The sequence below is a fragment of the Rhinolophus sinicus genome, chromosome X (assembly GCF_036562045.2).
Source record: "Rhinolophus sinicus isolate RSC01 chromosome X, ASM3656204v1, whole genome shotgun sequence".
Lineage (NCBI taxonomy): Eukaryota > Metazoa > Chordata > Mammalia > Chiroptera > Rhinolophidae > Rhinolophus > Rhinolophus sinicus.
The window spans coordinates 43555596-43569734 of record NC_133768.1 but is presented as its reverse complement, the minus strand read 5'-3'; the positions used below and the strand labels follow the sequence as shown (position 1 = coordinate 43569734).

General features: G+C 38.1%; 1 pseudogene; it reads right to left on the bottom strand.

Moving 5' to 3' along the window:
* Positions 1–4167: 4167 nt before the first annotated feature.
* LOC109439284 (forkhead box protein R2) lies at positions 4168–7523 on the bottom strand (annotated as a pseudogene).
* Between the last annotated feature and the right edge of the window lie 6616 nt (positions 7524–14139).

Below are 14139 nucleotides of genomic sequence, written 5' to 3'. Positions count from 1 at the left end.
TTGGAGCTGGAACCAACCCCGCCTCCTCTGCCTATTCTGAACCCTTCCCTGTTCCTGCCTCCCCTCTTGAAGCTCTATTTCCTGCCTCTCCGCTGAGTCCCACCCGGTCACGGCTGATCCCAAATCCGTCCCCGTTGTTGTTCCTTAACCCAGACCCTTAGCCCTGGCACTGTCAGCAGCCTATTGGTCCAATCAGCTGTCCTTGCTGCCTCTGTCATCTTCTGTAGGGAATGTGTTGAAGAAAATTTGCCTTCATTGGTTGATGTGAGCTTTTGTCTATTAGCTTTTATTTGTTCCTGTATGTGAGGTGATTTCTGTGCTGTGATCAGGGGTTGAGTAAATTCCCCCTTTGGTCTCATTCTCCTGAGCAGGGGAGACATGGGATGAGGTTGCTTTTCTGTCCCCCTTTGGTTTCATTCTCCCTAGCAGGGGAGACAGGAGATGAGGTTTTCTGTTTGGCCTCATTCTCTATAGTAGGGGAGATATGAGATGATGTTTGTTGTTCTGTCCATGTTGTGAAGTAATGGTTAGCTTAGGGTTAAAGAAATTCTTGATCAGGGGTTGAGAGAATTCCCTCTTTGTTCTGTCTGGTTCGCCCACATCAACAGATGAAGTAAAGAAGTAACTAAGTTATATCAGGATGACGTGACAGGCATGTTGCCAGGCTTTGGAAGACCTTGGGCTGATGGTCCCAGCAAGAACAGTAGATATTGCTTATCCGGATGAATTGGCCCTTTGGCCGGATGGGCAACCCTCATATCAGTAACTGCCAGACCCTCCCAGAACTGGCCATTCTCAGAGGGGGAGGCAGGAACAAGAAACTTGGCTCTAAGGTATCTGAGAAAACATATAAGTCAGACCTCATTTGGCAGTGTTAATAATTATTATTTCATCATTTGGTCATTTTGTCATTGGTGATTTCTCCTCATTCTAACATTTTGAAGACTTCCAGCAACATGCAGCTTACAACACCAGGGGGTGTCCTGACTTCCAGCCAGGAACCTGGTGACTGCTGGCTGGTTCCTGATCTCTCCAGTGTTGTTCCCCAAGGTTAGCCTTCTTGAGAACTCATTAGCATCTAGAAAACTTGTATGCAGTTTACAGCTTATAGCATCAGAAGACACCTTGACTTCTAACAACAACAGCAGCAGCAAAATTCTTGAGAACTTGTAAACAGCGGTGTGTGAGATGCCTGAGTTTCTCTCAGCTACAGACCTGGCAAGGTTTTTTTTTTGTTTGTTTGTTTTTTTAAATTTTATTTTATTACATTTATTGGGGTGACAACTGTTAGTAAAATTACATAGATTTCAGGTGTACAATTCTGTATTACATCATCTATAAATCCCATTGTGTGTTCATCACCCAGAGTCAGTTCTCCTTCCATCACCATATATTCGATCCCCCTTACCCTCATCTCCCACCCCCCTTACCCTCTGGCAACCACTAAACTATTGTCTGTGTCTATGAGTTTCTGTTTCTCATTTGTTTGTCTTGTTCTTTTGTTGTTTTTGGTTTATATACCACATATCAGTGAAATCACATGGTTCTCTGCTTTTTCTGTCTGACTTGTTTCGCTCAGCATTACTCTCTCAAGGTTTTGATTTATGACTTTTTCAGTGCTGTTCTCCCCCAGTTTGGTGAGCTTTTGACATCTACTGTAATAGTTACCATCCTATAGAGCTCAGTACTGCTTTTGGATATTCCTTACTGATGTTATTTGTATATTTAGCCAAGAGATTTTTGATCAATAGTAAACATGTTGGGAATCTCTAAAACTTATAAGTACGTGTACTCCTTTGATGTGACATTGGTATCAATGTATATAGTTCAGTCTTAACCACCTTTACTTTCTGTCATTAGCACAGTCTATTAATTGCCTTTGTCTTTCGCTATTGCATATTGCTAAATAAATTGATTAGATATTGCTAAATAAATTCATTAGCCCCACTCTAGCATGTGTCCCTCCTCCTTCTTTTCCCTGCTCATCATTACACCTTCCCTTTGAAGTCAGTGTTTAAAGACCTTGAAAATGAACTCCTCCAATCCGCAGAAAGAATCCAGTTTGGGCAGAATTTCATATTGGTTACTTTTGATGTGCTTCAAAAAAAACCCCATATTTAGACTGTCTTCACAATACTATGGTACCATTTGGTCCTCTTGCCTTTGTGACAGCAAGATGTGTCTGTACTAGTTAGTGAAGTAACTTGCACTTTTAGATAACTTGTAAGTGCTCTACAAAGCAAGCTATACATTTGATTTAGTACTGGGAAAGAAAAAAATACTCTCAGCAAAAACTAGATTATTTGAAGAAAATATGAATTTCTATTCCAAAGATACAATGACAGAAGAGTTGCCTGGAATGGCCCACCTGCAGGTGAGTGGAACTCTTCCCCCAAAAAGATACTAAAAGTGACATAGAAGTTCAAGAAAATTAATTACTAGCCTCCATCAAACTGCCCCGTCTCGTCAAGTACATGATTCTGAAGCTTATTTAGCACCAGGGAGTAACAATTCAAAGGCAGTTTACCTACTGATACAGATGAACTGTGGGCTCTTGAAGAGTTAAAGAGGAAGATTTGATAGAGGAATTTGACATAATTCCTCATAACTGTGCTTACAGAAAAAGAGAATGAAATCTCTTTGAGGAAGAAAGGCAGAGGAAATAGGTATATAATCATTTCCTAAAATAACTTACTTTATTATTCAGGGCAGTTTTCAAATTAAGATTACAAAGGCAGGGTACGGGATCAATCATGATGACATTAGCTTAGATGAACATATTCCTGTGCCATCCATATATTTTTCTCATTCTGCTCAACCTAAAAGTTTAGGTCCCAATAAATCCAGGAAAAATGTCGTTTACAAATTCAATAAGAAAGAAGGTGGCAAGCTTAAGGGAAAAAATATCTGTATCAACTGTACACCAGTTCTGACAAATATTAAAGTACCTACTGACATTTACAAAGCTTTCCTCGATGTGAATGGTGAATATCACCCACTCCCCCAAAACTGATTTTGAAGCCTCCCAAAGTATTAATAATACCAGCGCAAGAACTGCTGCTGGCATCGAAGTCACTTGAAGTACCAGCATACTGGCTAAGAGGAAAACAGGAACAAGAAATGACTTCAAAGGAAAATCTGCCTTCATCTGAATTATCTCGGATAAGAGAAGAAGTGCAGTGCCTAGCCATTAACCGGAGCAGAAAGAAGGTTCACCAAAAAATCAAATAGAGGGTTTCAAAGCTCAAGGTGCCAGGTTGCAGAAAATTCAGGTTCAGTTCTGAAAATGAAAATCTGCACTGTTCCTGAAGTTTAGAGTATATTACATATATTAGAAATGTAGTTTGTGATTTAACAACAAAAGAAAAACAGTCTGGTTAATTTCAAAACAGGCTCTTTTACTTACACGTGTTAATTTTGGGAAAAAAAAACAAAACAATGTCTAATACTTATAGCCAGAATATTTTATTAATTCCAAGGTATTGTCAACTTTGTCTTTGCCTTATGATACAGAAGTAGCATTTAAATTATTTTTCAGAGAGTACTGTTTGAATGTTGCCTTTGCAATTCAACCTAAATATACAGATTTGTGTGAGCTATAGTAAACCATTACAAAAAAGCAGTTTTCAATTGATTTACAACTATATTGAATTGTTTCTGTATTTTACAAGCATATTTGTATCCCCATTATTGATGGTTTTGCAACTAAATGCATACTTAAAAATCTAATATATTTTCTCCTGGCTATTTCTTTAATAATATACCAAAATAAAAGGCAGAAAAATATGCTTAAATCTGATAAAAGGAAGTTTATTTGTATAGAAAAGATGTTAAAGAGAATTTTGAAATTAGAAAACCAAAAGCTGAAATGCTCATTGTTCTATGTTTTTGTTTTTTTAGTAAAACACCACTGATATCTCTTGGTTCCCAGTAGCCCACAGAATAAAGTCCAACACCTAAGTAGCACAGGAAAGGTCTTTTGTCTAGGTTTGTTGTCACTCTTGGGCCTAATACAATATAGCCAAGCTGCACTGAACTTCCTACCATTCCTCCAAACACTCCAAGCATTTACTTTGCTTACACTGTTGCTTCTGTAATGTCTTTTCTCTAATTTATATGCCCAGCAAATCCCTATTCTTCAAAATTAGTTCAAAAGTTATTTCCTTTTCAGTGTCTTTCCCAGTAAGTATGTCTCCCCATTTCCATGGCAACCTTGCACATTTGTTTCATCCCGTCTACATTACAAATATCTGGGGGGGGGGGGGGGGGGAACAGAACAAAAAGAAAAACAAATATCTGTTTATGTGTCTGTCTCCCATTAAACTGTCAGCTTTGTATCCTCAGCACCTAAGCTGGACTTTGACACATTGGCATTTCCTCAACAAAGTTTTGACAAATTAAAGAATGGAAAGCAACGTTTTGTCATCAAATGACTTAGGGTTAATACAGGCTCAATTCAAGGGCTTTCAATATCCAAATTAAAAGTAGCTGTTTGCACAGTGTGAGGGATGTAAATGATAAACGTCTAAGTTTTGCTTTGTCTTGTGCACCTGAAACTAATTAAAAAAATAAATTAAAAAAAAAAAAAAAGTAGCTGTTTGGTCTAAAAAAATAAATGAAGAAACAAAACAGAAACAAACTCATAAATACAGAGAGCAAATTGATGGTCACCAGATAGGAGAGGGGTGGGGGATGGGTGAAAAAAGTGAAGGGATTAAGAAGCACAAACTACCATTTATAAAAATTTTCACAGGGAAAAAAAAAAAATTGTCACAGGGATGTAAAGTACAGCACAGGTAATATAGTCAATAACAGTGTAATAACTATGTATGAGGTAAGATGGGGTGACTTATTGGGTGATCACTTCATGAATTTTATAAATGTCTAATCATTATGTTATACACCTGAAACTAATATAATATTGTATGTAAACTACCAATTTGTACTTTTTATTCCTTTCCCCCCAACTCTCCTCCCTTCTGGCAACCATCAAAATGTTCTCTGTTTCTATGAGTTTGTTTCTGTTTTAAGTTTATTCATTTATTTTGTGTGTTAGGTCCTACATATAAGTGAAATTATATGGCATTTGTCTTTCTCTGCCTGATTTACTCCACTCAGCATATTACCCTCTAGGTCAATCCATGTTGTTGCAGATGACATGATCTCATTCTTTTTTATAGCTGAGTAATATTCCATTGTATATATGAACCACCTCTTTTTTATCCATTCTTCCATTGATGGACACCCAGGTTGCCTCTATATCTTGGCTATTGTAAATAATGCTGCAATGAACATATAGAGGCATATTTCCCTTTGAAGTAGTGTTTTGGGTTTCTTCAGATCAATACCCAGAAGTGGGATTACTGGGTCTCCACCATTTGTTTTCATGTGTGAGCATACTCTTCAGTAAAAAGAACCCCTTTTCTTATAAAATATCCCTTTCTCTCCTTGACTTCCATGCTATTGTTTCTAGGATTTCCTGCCTCTGCTCAAAATGCAGAACTGCCATTGTCCCCTTTCCACTTTTCCATGAATCCCCACCTAGATTTAAGTTTTGTCTCCTCTGTACCCATCTCTTACTTTATTAGATACCATCCTTGGAGCAGTACAGGCTTGGCACCTACCAGGCAGGGTCGGCCCATTAAGGAGGGCAGTGTTCCAGAAAGGGAGCAGTGGTATTTCAGAGGTCAAAGGAGAGGTCATCACATCTGGCTGGCTTGAGCAGGATTGGATCATCTCCCTATGAATGGAGCTAAGGCACTAGTCTCCTTCTAAAAGCGGCAGTGTCCATCCTCAGTAAGTCTCTAGAGGCCAGACTGTGGCCTTGCATTAACTTCATCCAGAAGGCTGATTGGCGTCTTCTTGAAGCTTCCCAGGAAGTAGAAGTTGTGGCAGATTGTGTTCTTTTAGCTATTTGGAGCTGTCTGGAATAAAGGTAAATGTTGTCAGGTGATACTGTAGCTCTCTTGCACATTGAGGCCATGGGGTGGGAGGTTCTGTTTGTTTGTTTTTTAACTAAAGTTTATTGGGGTGACAATTGTTAGTAAAATTACATATATTTCAGGTGTACAATTCTGTAATACATTGTCTATATCTCACATTGTGTGTTCACCACCCAGAGTCAATTCTCTTTCCATCACCATATATTAGATCCCGTTTACCCTCTTCTAGAGCCCCCCTCCCCCCTTACCCTCTGGTAACCCCTAAACTATCGTCCATGTCTATGAGTTTTTGTTTCTTCAATTGTTTGTCTTGTTCTTTTGTTTTCAGTTTTACATACCACATATCAGAGAAATCATATAATTCTCTACTTTTTCTGTCTGACTTATATCGCTTAGCATTATAATCTGAAGATCCATCCATGTTGTCACAAATGATACTATTGAGGTTCTGTTTCTTTTTTTTTATAAAGATTTTATTGGGGAAGGGGAACACGGCTTTATTGTTCAGTGTGTACTTCCAAGACTTTTTTTCCAAGTCAAGTTGTTGTCCTTTTCAATCTTAGTTGTGGAGGGTGCTGTTCAGCTTCAAGTTGTTGTCCTTTCAGTCTTAATTGTGGAGGGCACAGCTCAGCTCCAGGTCCAGTTGCCTTTGTTAGTTGCAGGGGGCACAGCCCACCATCCCTTGCAGGAGAGTCGGGAGTCGAACTGGCAACATTTGTGGTTGAGAGGACGCGCTCCAACCAACTGAGCCATCCGGGAGGCAGCTCAGCTCAAGGTGCCATGTTCAATCTTAGTTGCAGGGGTGGAGCCCACCATCCTTTGCGGGACTCGAGGAATTGAAACGGCAACCTTGTGGTTGAGAGCCCACTAGCCCATGTGGGAATCTAACCGGCAGCCTTTGGAATTAGGAGCACGGAGCTCCAACCGCCTGAGCCACCGGCCGGCCCAGAGGTTCTGTTTCTTAATGCCAGAGCAATTACATGAGTGTAATTGAGAGGGGGCAGAGCCTGGACTTCCTCTCCTGACAGTTGCCTTGCCACAGCTTTGAGCTCTGGAAGCACTCCCCTTTGTTAGTGGATTGGAGGGCCACAGAGGAGTTGTCATCTTTTTCCTCAGTCTCCTCTTTTGTGAGCTCCCAGTTGCTGGAGGATGATGGAAATTGCTTTTGTGGGGGAGACTGCTCACTGGAGGAAGATGGCAGGTACTCCATCACTACAGTTTAGATTCTTTATCTTTTGGGAGTGGCTGAGGGAAAAGAAGCATGCTTGTCAGATTAATCTTCTTACGGGGTTTTGGGGCCTTCTGGCAGGCAAGGGGGCACACGATTTTGGGATTCACCCACATCCAGAGGTTGGCTTCAGAGTCAGGATCGTCTTTATTGGGATTGGGTCTTCTCACTTGAGGCATCTTTGGGGGCTCCACTATTCTGGGTACGTATTTGGCAAGGTGCTGCTGAGAAATGGGGTATTGGTCTGTGGTGATGGGAAGGAAGAACTCATTCCCCATGTCCCAGTCCAGCAGCCCTGGGACCTGGCCATGGAGACTGTACCAGAATTCACGATTTTTCAGTTTTATATCCATCTTTAGTGGAAAGATAGGTGGAAGACTTCCAAAAGGACAAAGCTTTATTTCAAAGCTTTGAGAGTATTGAATTTGTGGGAGCAAAGCACCTCTTTATTTGGAATACTTTTTCCAAGTGTTCTGAGACACTTTGAAAACCAATAACTCCTTCTTCATTGCCACTTACTGCTTGTTTATCCTCTCCAAGGGTTCAACCTTGAGTGACTGGTCAAGGGAAGAAATCTTTCTACAAGACAAAACACAACATAAAAATAAATAAAAAGCTTGTCAAGATAGCTACATGCTGGGGTGAGCTTCATACAGCTTAATGCAAAGAAAGATCTACAATAAGGATTAAGTGACTTGTCAAGCACAAACTACAAAGAGATTAGACTCAGGATCCTAAGTACAGTACATGTTTCACACCATCTTAGCTGGTTTTTGTTATCCTTGTGAGGACAAGTCATAGCAACATACATATATTAAAACCATATTCTAGCCAAGGTAATATGGCACTTCAATTTCTCACACTTTGATAACCCTCTCCTCTTTGCTCCAAACATATAAAGAATAATGAATAAAATTACATAGAGAGACAGACCATAAAAGACAGTCAAGCTCAAATATAAGAAAACATATTAGCCCGGAAACACAAAATAACTAATGGAATTGAAGACATTGGCTTGCCGAGCTCTGGATAATCAAACAGGAACCGGAAGTCAGGAATTTAGATTCTTTGGGGGAAAGGAGACCAAAAGTCAGGAACTAGAATGGGGAAACCTCTGCTTGTGAAAAGAAGCTAAAAATTATTGCTTCCAAACCCTGGCAAATGACAGGTTTAAGAAAGCAGAAAGTCACAGACAAAACCTTGCAACCAGATGCTGAGCGAAGGCGTCAACTAGCTATTTTAACTGGTTCTATGGGATCGCCTGTATCTGTGGTATCCTCAGTAACATCATGAGGCAATAATGAGATCTAGTAGTGGATTGGAGCCTGGACAGCTGGAAGAAAGCAACCAAAAACCTCCAGATAGAGATGGGTAAGCATAGACTAATAAACAGAGGTAGATAATAAAACTCTTCCACTTAAATTAAGCTGAAAACCAAAATCCCAAAATCCATGAAGAAATTTAATAAAGAAAAATTGACAACCAGATCATTAATTCATTCCAGGTACCAATACTATTATGGAGCCATTTAGAAAATAAAACAAGTATGTTCAGGATATTGAAAGTGATAAAGAGCTAACATATTAAAAATATATATAATGAAAGGAAGCAGTAAATATGAAAGGGAAATAATTTAAAATTGTGAAAATAAAAAATGTCACTGAATTTTAAATGTGCAAAAGATAAGACAAACTCGACTACACATGGCCAAAGAGCAAATTTGTGAATTGGAACATATGATACTGAAGAACTCACCCACAATGCAATAGACAGTGATAAGAAGATAAAAATACAAAAGAATAGTTAAAAGATGTACAGGATATATTCATCTAAATCATCTAATTTAAGTTTGAAATAATATTAGGAGAATAATGATTGATAACTGAAGAGAAATTGTTCATTACTTTGCAGATTTGAAGAAACACATGAGTTCTCAGATCAAAAGTCCAGTGAGCAAGATAAATAAAAATCAACCCAAAGCAGTATACAGATTTAATGCAATCCCCATCATTGCATGGAAGCACAAAAGACCCCGAACAGCAAAAGCCATCTTAAGAAAAAAGAATAATGCTGGAGGTATCACACTCCATGACTTCAGCTTGTACTACAGAGCAGCAATAATCAAAAAAGATACCTAGGAATAAACTTAACCAAGGATGTGAAAGACCTATATGCTGAAAACTATAACACATTTTTAAAAGAAACTGAAGAAGACACAAAGAAATGGAAAGACATTCCGTGCTCATGGATTGGAAGAATCAACATAGTTCAAATGGCCATAACCCAAAGCAATATACAGATTTCATGCAAATCCCCATCAAAATTCCAATGGCATATTTTAAAGAAATAGAACAAAAAATCATCAGATTTGTTTGGAACCACAAAAGACCCCGAATAGCCAAAACAATCTTAAGAAAAAAGAACAATACTGAAGGTATCACACTCCCTGACTTTAGCTTGTACTACAGGGCTACAATAATCAAAACAGCATGGTATTGGCAGAAAAACAGACACATAGACCAATGGAATAGAATTGAGAACCCAGAAATAAAACCACACAAATATGGACAGATAATTTTTGACAAAGAAGCTAAAAACATGCAATGGAGGAAAGACAGCCTCTTCAAAAAATGGTGCTGGCGACTTTGACGTCATAGCAATGGCGGCAGCGGGGCACACTTTTTGAGTTCTCCGTCGGATCTTATCAGAAACGGGAAGCTTATAACCCATCAAAGGACTCTCTGCTCATCACGCAGAACAGCGAAGAGACTCGCGCAGGGATTTCTTGCAGGACAATATACACAACACAAGAGTCACTTTTAGAGCACACGTAGGGGAGAAGAACGAAGTAGTGCAAGTCAAATATAAAGGACATTTATTATATACTAATCCAGCAAGAACTAAGAACTCCAGGGCACCTATCTAATACATCGAAGCAAACACAGAGAGTCAGCCAGAATGAGGAAACAAAGAAACATATCCCAAATAAAAGAACAGAAGAAACCTTCAGAAATGGAACTAAATGAAGCAGAGGTAACCAAACTATCAGAGACAGAGTTCAGAATACTGATGATAAGAATGTTTAAGGAACTTAGAGAGGACATCAAGAAGGATGTAGAAATCATAACGAACAACCAGTTAGAACTAAAGAACACAGTTACCGAAATAAAGAACTCACTTGAAGGAATTAACAGCAGGTTAGATGAAGCAGAGGATCGAATCAGCGACTTAGAAGACAAGTTAGCAGAGATCACCCAAACAGAACAACAGAAAGAAAAAGAATAAAAAGCAATGAAGATGGTTTAAGAGACCTATGGGATAACATCAAGCGCAACAACATGCGCATCATAGGAATACCAGAAGGTGAAGAGAAGAAACAAGGGATTGAGAACATATTTGAAGTAATAATGTCTGAAAATTTCCCTAACCTGATGAAGGAAACCAACATACAAGTCCAGGAAGTGCAGAGAGTTCCAACCAGGATAAACCCAAACAGGTCCACTCCAAGACACATTATAGTTAAAATGGCAAAGATTAAAGACAAAGAGAGAATCCTAAAAGCAGCAAGAGAAAGACAGAGGGTTACATACAAGGAACTCCCATAAGACTATCAAATGACTTTTCTGCAGAAACATTGAAGGCCAGGAGGGAGTGGCAGGAGATACTCAAAGTGATGGAAAACAAAGGCCTACAACCTAGGTTGCTTTATCCAGCAAGGCTATCATTTAAAATTGACGGGGAGATAAAGAGCTTCCCAGAAAAGAATAAGCTAAAGGAATTCATTACCACCAAGCCAGCATTGCAAGAAATACTAAAAGGACTTCTGTAAATAGAAGAAAGATGAAAACAATTTATCCACAAATTTAAAAATGGCAATAACTATGTACTTATCAATAATCACTTTAAATGTAAATGGTTTAAATGCTCCAATCAAGAGACATAGGGTGGCTGAATGGATAAGAAAGCAAGACCCTTGTATATGCTGTATACAAGAGACTCACCTCAGATCAAAAGACACACACAGGCTAAAAGTGAAGGGTTGGAGTAAGATATTCCATGCAAATGGAAATGAGAAAAAGCTGGAGTTGCAATACTTATCTCTGACAAAATAGACTTTAAAATGAAGAAAATATTAAAAGACAAAGATGGACACTATATAATAATAAAGGGATCAATTCGACAAGAGGATATAACCCTAGTAAACATCTATGCACCCAACATAGGAGCACCTAAATATATAAAACAGATATTGACTGACATAAAGATGGAGATCAACAGTAACACTATCATAGTAGGGGACTTCAACACACCTCTGACAACAAGGGACAGGTCTTCCAGACAGAAAATCAATACGGAAACAACAGCCTTAAATGACACATTGGACCACTTGGATTTAATCGATATTTTCAGAGCATTCCACCCCAATGCTGCAGAATACACGTTCTTCTCAAGCGCACATGGAACATTCTCCAAGATAGACCATATGTTAGGCCACAAAGCAAGTCTGGATAAATTTAAGAAAATTGAAATCATACCAATTGTCTTCTCTGACCACAGTGCTATGAAATTAGAAATGAACTACAGGAAAAAGACTGGAAGACACACAAATTCATGGAGGCTGAATAATATGTTACTAAACAATGAATGGGTCAAACAGGAGATCAAGGAAGAAATCAAAAGATATCTCGAGACAAACGAAAATGAAAATACAACGACCCAAAATCTATGGGATGCAGCGAAAGCAGTCCTAAGAGGGAAGTTCATAGCACTGCAGGCCTACCTAAAGAAACAAGAAACATCACTAATCAACAGTTTATCTTCACACTTAAGGGATCTGGAAAAAGAACAACAAAATAAGCCCAAAGGGAGTACAAGGAAGGAGATAATAAAGATCAGAGCGGAAATAAATGAAATAGAAACCAGAAAAACAATACAAAAGATCAATGAATCCAAGAGTTGGTTCTTAGAGAAGATAAACAAAATTGACAAACCTTTAGCCAGACTCATTAAAAAAAAAGAGAGGACCGAAATTAATAAAATCAGTAATGAAAGAGGAGAAGTGACAACAGACACCAGAGATACAAAAAATCCTAAGAAATTACTATGAGCAACTGTATGCCAACAAATTTGACAACCTGGAAGAAATGGACAATTTCCTAGATGCATACAACCTCCCAAGGCTAACTCAAGAGGAGACAGAAAACCTGAATAGACTGATTACCACCAAGGAAATTGAATCAGTAATCAACAATCTCCCAACAAACAAAAGCCCTGGACCAGATGGCTTTACAGGTGAATTTTACAGAACGTTCAAAAAAGAATTGTCACCTATTCTCCTCAAACTCTTCCAAAAAATCCAGAGGGATTTTTTCCCAAACACTTTTTACGAAGCCACTATCACCCTGATCCCAAAATCAGACAAAGACACCACAAAAAAAGAAAACTACAGGCCGATATCGCTAATGAACATAGATGCAAAAATCCTCAACAAAATACTAGCAAACAGAATTCAGCAATATATTAAAAAGATTATACACCATGATCAAGTGGGATTCATCCCTGGTATGCAAGGGTGGTTCAACATCCGCAAATCAATTAATGTGATACACCACATTAAGAAAATGAAAAATAAAAATCACATGATCATATCAATAGATGCAGAAAAAGCATTTGATAAAATTCAGCAGCCATTCATGATAAAAACCCTTAAGAAAGTGGGAATAGAGGTATCATATCTCAACATAATAAAGGCCATATATGATAGACCCACAGCTAACATCATACTCAATGGGGAAAAACTAAAACCATTCCCTTAAAATCAGGAACAAGGCAAGGCTGCCCACTTTCTCCACTTCTATTCAACATAGTGCTGGAAGTTCTAGCCACAGCAATCAGACAAGAAAAAGAAATAAAAGGCATCCAAATCGGTAAGGAGGAAGTAAAACTGTCATTATATGCAGATGATATGATACTATATTTAGAGAACCCTAAAGACTCCACCAAGAAACTATTAGAGCTGATAGATGAATTTAGTAAAGTAGCAGGATACAAAATTAATATTCAGAAATCAGTTGCATTTGTATATACCAATAATAAAACATCAGAAGGAGAAATTAAAAAGCAATTCCATTTACAATTGCTCCAAAGACTATAAAATACCTGGGAATAAATTTAACCAAAGAAGTAAAAGATCTGTACTCAGAAAATTATAAGACACTGAAGAAAGAAATGAAAGAAGATACAAATAGATGGAAACACATACCATGTTCATGGATAGGAAGAATTAATATAGTTAAAATGTCCATACTGCCTAAGGCAATATATATATTCAACGCAATTCCTATCAAACTACCAACGACATTTTTCACAGAAATAGAACATATAATCCTAAAATTTATATGGGATAACAAAAGACCCCGGATATCTTCAACAATCTTGAGAAATAAGAACAAAGTGGGAGGTATAACAATACCTGACTTCAAATTATACTACAAGGCTACAGTAATCAAAACAGCATGGTACTGGCATAAAAACAGACCCATAGATCAATGGAACAGAATAGAGAGTCCAGAAATAAATCCATGCCTATATGGCCACTTAATCTATGACAATGGAAGCAAGAATATACGGTGGGGTAAAGACAGTCTATTCAATAAATGGTGCTGGGAAACTTGGACAGACACATGCAAAAAGATGAAGCTGGATCACCTCCTTACACCACATACAAAAATAAATTCAAAATGGCTTAAAGATTTAAATGTAAGATCTGAAACCATAAAATTCCTAGAAGAAAATATAGGAAGAAACTTCACAGACATTACCCGGAGTAAGATTTTTACTGATATATCCTCATGAGGGAAGTAAGAGAAAAAATAAACATGTGGGATTACATCAAACTAAAAAGCTTTTTCACAGCAAAGGAAACCATCAATAAAACAAAAAGGGATCCTACTGATTGGGAAAAGATAT